The 7,500-nt window shown below is 38.9% G+C and overlaps 1 protein-coding gene across 1 annotated transcript in view; it reads right to left on the minus strand.

The window, feature by feature from the left end:
• Window positions 1-7,398: 7,398 nt before the first annotated feature.
• Window positions 7,399-7,500, minus strand: part of slc9a5 (solute carrier family 9 member A5) — a gene marked incomplete at its 5' end in the record, with an annotated part of 27,016 nt that continues 26,914 nt past the window's right edge. Inside the window, one exon of the mRNA XM_079292057.1 lies at window positions 7,399-7,500. This exon is cut by the window's right edge and continues 855 nt beyond it.

A 7,500-nucleotide genomic window follows, 5' to 3' on the forward strand; every position in this document is an offset into this window, starting at 1 on the left:
CAGTGAGAGTCCAGTCATAGTGCAGACATGGTCCAGTCATAGTCCAGTGAGAGTCCAGTCATAGTCCAGAGATGGTCCAGTCCACCACCTTAGTGTAGCCTGTTAGCATGCTAATGTTTACCATGTCCACCACCTTAATGTAGCATGTTAGCATGCTAACGTTTATCAGTAAACACAGAGTCCAGCAGGTCTCTGGTCATAAAGTATCGGACACATTCACATGTGGACCTGATGGTGGCACTAGAGGAAACATACAAAACACAGCAGAAGATCTCTGGAGCTCCGAGTGTGAAGCTCATGATTCCACCATCTTTATATTTAATTAATCTCTCTCTCTCTCAGCACCAGTCTAGTTCTGAGCCCTGACCCTTATAGGGGCCTTTGAGCTAGCCCAGGGGTTTTAATTATTTTTCCAAAAAACTAAAAAAAAAAAAACTTTTTTTTTTGCTGGGGGATTCGCGGGCCACATAAAATGATGTGGCGGGCCTTGAGTTTGACACATGTGATCTAGACCCTTTGAGGTGTCTGCCAGACCTCCCTGGAGGCTTCAGACCAGGACTACCCCCCCCCCCCTTCAAAAGATGGCTGAATATGTAGAGAGAGGGACCAGGACCGGAGGGACCAGGGTCAGACCACTCCACATTCGGGTCAATACAAGACCAGTTTCAAGACTACGGGGTATTTAAAGTGAAGCCGATGCTTCATGTCTTAAAGCTGCATTCTCTCTAGTGTCCACCAGGGGGCGACTCCTCTGGTTGTATAGAAGTCTATAGAAAATGACTCTACTTCTCTCTTGATTTATTCCCTCAGTAAACATTGTAAACATGAGTTTATGTCTCAATCTCTAGTTTCAAGTCTTCTTCAATACAGCATGATGTTCATTTAGTACATTATGGTCCATTTAGAGTCACACAGACCATAAAGCAGGGGATGCTTTAGGGCGGGGCTACACGCTGATTGACAGGTCGACACCAGAGAATATAGGAATATTAGAGGAATATTTATTTAATTAGTAGAATGTTGTCTTTTTCAGAGCATCTGGTGCATTTAGACATGTGATCAAACTCTTCTGTGTCCGTGGTTTTAACAGGACGTCCCATACAGAGAGAGTCTGAGCCTCTGATTGGCTGAGAGGACAGCGATCTGTCCTGTATAATTACCGATGATGACAACCCGTCTATAAACAACCCGTCTGTCTCTCTGCTCTGATAGAAAAACACAACTCATCACAGAAGAATGTGAGCTGGTTTTACACCTCGCAGAACAAATCACAGACAGCCAATCAGGAGCTAAGCCCTCTAGCAGAAGAGCTGCATTCTGGGCCGTCCTGTTTCCATAGCAACACAGAAGTAGACTGAAACTATGTTTTTTTTAAATTATGAATCATTACAAGCAGTGTTTTAAAAAGAGCAGACAGTCCCAGTGAGACAGAAGTTTGTTTTAATCCAAAACAGACAAAGAACAGGAGTAGAAACCCTGTTTGTTGACAGAGTAAACAACGCTGCAGGGCTGCCCTGTGATTGGCTGCTGGTGTTGACACGTCCTATCAGTATGTAAACGACTAATTGTCAGTGTTGATGATATTTACAGAAGTGAACTCTGATACTCTGAGAAGGAAGACTTCTTTATATTCCTAATGCTTAGATTATGATTTATAGAGATGATTTTAATATTCCTCATGATTAAATGAAGCTTTATAGTTAAATAATATCCACACTGAAGCTCAAAGAGTCTATGCTGTTACTTTGTTCACATCTGACCTGCTGTCTGACACAACCAAACATTACCCTGTGATTTACAGTCATTTACTGTGATTTACAGCCAGCAGGTGAAGCTGCTGACACACAAACACTTCGATCCATTTAGCAGTAGAGTAGAACCAGAGACCTTATATATATATAAATAAATAAATATATATATATATTCTGTAATGAGACATACTCTTAAATCAGATTTTGAATACGGGACTTTTTAACCTGTAACAGATTATTTGTACACTGTATTAGTATTAGTTTGTACTTCTACTTTTACTGAAGTAAAATAACTGAGTACTTCTTCCACCAAACATATATGAAATATATATATTTTATATATGTTAACATATATATATATTATATGTTGACACATATATATATATATATATATATATTATATATGTCAACTGGTTTATTTAATTAACTAATAGTCTGGCTAATTATTATTTCAGTTAAAATAAATAAAAACTAAAACACTTTTGCAGTAAACTTCTAGTTCTCTCATGAAAATGTATGAATGAAGATATATCTAAAATAAAAGTATTTAACAGAAATTCAGTTTTCTTTTCCTTCGTTGAGTTTAACAATCTTGTGAAAAGAGCAACAGTGAAAGAAGTACTCAAATATTCTGTTTAAGTAAAGGTAGTAATACTAGTCTAGAAATACTCAATTAAAAGTCCAAACGTATGCGCATCAATATGTACTTAAAGTAGCAAATGTAAAAGCTCTCATTATGCAGAATATTATATGTATTTTACTATTGTATTATTGATGCATTCATGTGTTCATCACTTTGATGTGGCAGTTAACTGTGTAACTGTGGGGCTTATTTATTACTTTATAAACTGCCTGGCAACAGTCAAGTATCATCTTTATCGATAATAATCATAATTTATTGGTTGATTATAGTTTGTATTATTAATAGAGTAAAAAGAACCATATTTAATCTGACATGTATTAGAAAGTAAATTCTAAATTGTACTTGAGTAAATGTACTTAGTTACTTTCCACCTACATACAGTTACATGTTTGTACTGATCAGATCTGATAATGTTCTGATCGGTTCCACTGTGAACATGATGGAGGATCAATGTAACACGTTTTAAAACATTTTATTCATATTTTATTAACATTGTATACATGGTTTGGTCTCTGTACGTGTAGTTTACTCCAGCCAACACTTTATTTAACGGTGCACAGTCACAGAATGAACCCGGTAGCCTCCGGAGTCGGGAGGGAAACTCGACCGCACTCAAAACTGAAGAAACAGAAAACAAACCGGTAACGATCTTCACTGAATCGGTGTTCAGACTTACGTGACCAGACTGGTAACCAGACGGACTGACAACGCGCCGGAGGACAGCCGGGGTATTTAAGTCCGTCGGTGCTGATCACCGGAATTCCCCACAGCTGAGCCTGGGGAGAGGAGCGTGGTCGGAAACTATCGGCTGACACAAAAACAAAACATCAGCACATGGCCTTCAAACAACAACACTGACAGAAGGAAAAACAGAGGAGCACACACGAGGTCAGACCGAGATTATTACGTTCAAGTAAATACAACTGATGAATTCTTAGTTTATATTCTTAGTGAGCCCAACTTAAACAAATGTTTTTTTTGGAATCCACACAAAGTATATTTCACACGAAATGATTTAGTTGTTTGGAACAGTAATTCTGAGTGGGCTGTACTAAGTCAAAAGTACATCCTGAGTAAAGTTTGAAGTAGGCTACTTGTTACAACTTAAACTCAAGGGTAAGTGTACTCCACTAAAGAAGCTTGAGTTAGTACAACATACAATACATATTCAGCTTTACTTGCATGAAACAAGGACCTTTACTTTTTTGTTTTTAAGGCAATCAGTTTGCATGCTTTTATTTTATTATTTTATTTTTTAGTACGGTTAACTCATTCGATTTCACAGTGTACCAAAGTAAAAGACTTCCTGTTAAACTCCAGTAAAGACTCAGACTCATTGAGAAACACAGCTCACCTTTATTGACCGTAGAGTTCTCTACATTTGACACAAAGACAGATTCGTTTCTTTTGAATCACAGACATTCCTGTGTCTGTGATTCAGATGAAGGGAGATTAAAATAGTGACGCTGGCCAGCTGGATGGAACTGGTTCTGGTCTCTGTGGTGGAACCAGACCGGTAACCCCACCTCACTAACTGGTCTGGTGTCAGCTCTCCTGACAAGAGGAAAGGCCTCGGTATACAAGCAGCAACATGTTTCTGTTATTATTAACATCTACTTCTTCAGGAGGAAACCAGAGTCTAAGTTCAGCAGGAGTTCAGAGACATGACACACACACATATATATACATACACATCTTGAATCATATTATGTCTTATTGCTGCTAAAACACCATCACGTCACGTGGGAAGTTCTCAGACTCATCATCGACCTAGAACAGGGGTCGGCAACCTTTTCCATCCAAAGAGACATTTGTTCTATTTTCCACCAAATACAATTCGTCTGGAGCCGCAAAAGCTATTTGATACCACAGCTTATAAAGTTATATATATAGTTATATTATATATACAAAAACTATAGTTTGTTGTATTTATGAAACTATAGAACAAGAATAAAGACAATTCTTGACATTGTTTTGCAATTCTACCTGATATAACGATATCAAGCTCTTCTGAAGAGGAGAGTTTCTGCAGCAGCTGATAATTCGCTCTTTGTCGCTCATCTCCAGCGTGACACTGTTCAGCACATGTGTGTGCATGTTGTGGAAGCACACAGTAAGCCAGCATCGTTGGCAGTGAAAGCAGATGAAGACGTCCACGCAGAGTTAAACTCTCTATTTTCCTCCGTGACTTTTATTTTGTTGGATTTGTCCATTGATCGTTTACAGAGAGCGGGTCTGAACATCATGATCAGCCACGTGCAGGGGAAAGCTCTTGACAGGGGTCGAGGATTGAACTGGCTGTGGGAATAATTAACATATAAGATTCTGTTCATTCTTGCTCATAAATGATATTATTATTATTTTATAAATTAAAACCTTTCTCTTTTTGGAGAGAGTCATGTGAGATGACTTCTTCTATCAGCGCAGTTCTCCTGCTCTTCTTTCTATTTCCTCGTCTCAGCCCCGTGTGTCACGTGTGTGTAAACCTCGCTGGAATCAGGAAACTTGTCAGAATACTCACGTTTCATTGGCTGCATCACGTGATGTGATTTGCAACGCATTGGTCGGTGTGTTTCCTGCACCGCCGAACAAGTGCTGTAACGGCTGAATAAGAGGCGCCGGTTAAAGTCTAAACTCGGTGCCCAATATTTATAATTCCGAAATATCCATCGGTTTTTCGTTCCTGGGTCCGGATCCTGTGCGCCATTTGGGGACCTCAGGGAGCCGCAACAGAGAGGCTGAAGAGCCGCAGGTTGCCGACCCCTGACCTAGAAGCTCTGACTCTGTGAATCTCTGTGTGTTTTTATAGCCACTGAAATGTTAACGAGGTAGAATTTAACTTTTGAAACACGGATGTTTGTGTGTCTCTTTCTGGTATTAAAACAACAGAAAATCAGACGGTAAGAGAAGTAACATACTCAGTGATAGAGTTCTGCAGGAATGAGGACTAAAACCAGACATGACATGACTCTGTAATAGTTCATGTAATAATCCAGAATATAATGGAAGGATCTGATTGGCTGTTTGTGGAGGGAAGCAGTGATTGGACTACATAAATATGACTTCCTGTTGGACTACAGAAACAGGATGACTTCCTGCTGGAGATCCTGCAGAACTCTATACTGATGAGTGAGAGACTGATGTTCAGATGACTGATTACATGTGAATCTCTCCTGTTGGTCTTCTTCCCACATGACCTGAATGCAGCATGAGCAGTATTAGTGTTGTTGTGTTGTTTGCGTTGTTGTTGCTGTGTTGTTTGCGTTGTTGTGATGTTTGTGTTGTTGTGATGTTGGTGTTGTTTTTGCATTGTTGCGTTATTGTGTTGTTTGCGTTGTTGTGATGTTGGTGTTGTTGTGATGTTGGTGTTGTTTTTGCATTGTTGCGTTATTGTGTTGTTTGCGTTGTTGTGATGTTGGTGTTGTTTTTGCATTGTTGCGTTATTGTGTTGTTTGCGTTGTTTGCGTTGTTCTGATGTTGGTGTTGTTGTGTTGTTGGTGTTTGCGTTGTTGTTATTGTGTTGTTGGTGTTGTTTTTGCATTGTTGCGTTATTGTGATGTTTGCATTGTTCTGATGTTGGTGTTGTTGGTGTTTGCGTTGTTGTTATTGTGTTGTTGGTGTTGTTTTTGCATTGTTGCGTTCTTGTGATGTTTGCGTTGTTGGTGTTGTTTTTGCATTGTTGCATTATTGTGTTGTTTGCGTTGTTGTGATGTTTGCGTTGTTCTGATGTTGGTGTTATTGGTGTTTTTGCGTTGTTGTGTTGTTTGCGTTGTTGTGATGTTTGCATTGTTGTGATGATGGTGTTGTTGCGATGTTGGTGTTGTGTTTGCGTTGTTATTGTGTTGTTTTTGCATTGTTGTGTTATTGTGTTGTTTGCGTTGTTGTGATGTTGGTGTTGTTTGCGTTGATGTGATGTTGTTGTTGTTGTGTTGTGATGTTGGTGTTGTTGTTGTGTTATTGTGTTGCTTGCGTTGTGTTGTTGGTGATGTTGTGTTCTTGCGTTGTTGTGTTGTTTGCATTGTTGTGATGTTTGCGTTGTTGTGATGTTGTTGTTGTTGTGTTGTGATGTTGGTGTTGTTTGCATTGTTGTTATTGTGTTGTTGGTGTTGTTTTTGCATTGTTGTGATGTTGGTGTTGTTTGTGTTGTTGTTGTGTTGTGATGTTGTTGTTGTTTGCATTGTTGTTATTGTGTTGTTGGTGTTGTTTTTGCATTGTTGTGTTGTTTGCGTTGTTGTGATGTTGGTGTTGTTTGCGTTGTTGTTGTGTTGTGATGTTGGTGTTGTTGTTGTGTTATTGTGTTGCTTGCGTTGTGTTGTTGGTGATGTTGTGTTCTTGCGTTGTTGTGTTGTTTGCGTTGTTGTGATGTTGTTGTGTTGTGATGTTGGTGTTGTTTGCATTGTTGTTATTGTGTTGTTGGTGTTGTTTTTGCATTGTTGTGTTGTTTGCGTTGTTGTGATGTTGGTGTTGTTGTGTTGTGATGTTGGTGTTGTTGTGTTGTTGTTGTGTTATTGTGTTGCTTGCGTTGTGTTGTTGGTGATGTTGTGTTCTTGCGTTGTTGTGTTGTTTGCGTTGTTGTGATGTTGTTGTGTTGTGATGTTGGTGTTGTTTGCATTGTTGTTATTGTGTTGTTGGTGTTGTTTTTGCATTGTTGTGTTGTTTGCGTTGTTGTGATGTTGGTGTTGTTGTGTTGTTGTGTTATTGTGTTGCTTGCGTTGTGTTGTTGGTGATGTTGTGTTCTTGCGTTGTTGTGTTGTTTGCGTTGTTGTGTATCAGACAGTAAAATGCTGCTGACATGAAGTCAAACATTCTTTGGCAGAACAAGAGACAGAAACAAAGTCTGCTGGACGGACTGATGGGACGGAGACACACAGCTACACAACACACACACCGTAGAAATGTTCTCTATGCTCTTTTTTTACACACGTTGGTCCTTCAAAATAAACTACATCTGATATATTTGCAGTTTTACGAAATAGATTTTTATATTTGATATGAGCAGCTGTGACACCATAAATATATAGATATATATATTTATATATATTCATGTTTACATGAAGACAAAACAAATGAGGCTTTAAACAGCTCTGACATCACAACATCAGCTGG

This window comes from Melanostigma gelatinosum (genome assembly GCF_949748355.1).
Source record: "Melanostigma gelatinosum genome assembly, chromosome: 2".
Classification (NCBI taxonomy): domain Eukaryota; kingdom Metazoa; phylum Chordata; class Actinopteri; order Perciformes; family Zoarcidae; genus Melanostigma; species Melanostigma gelatinosum.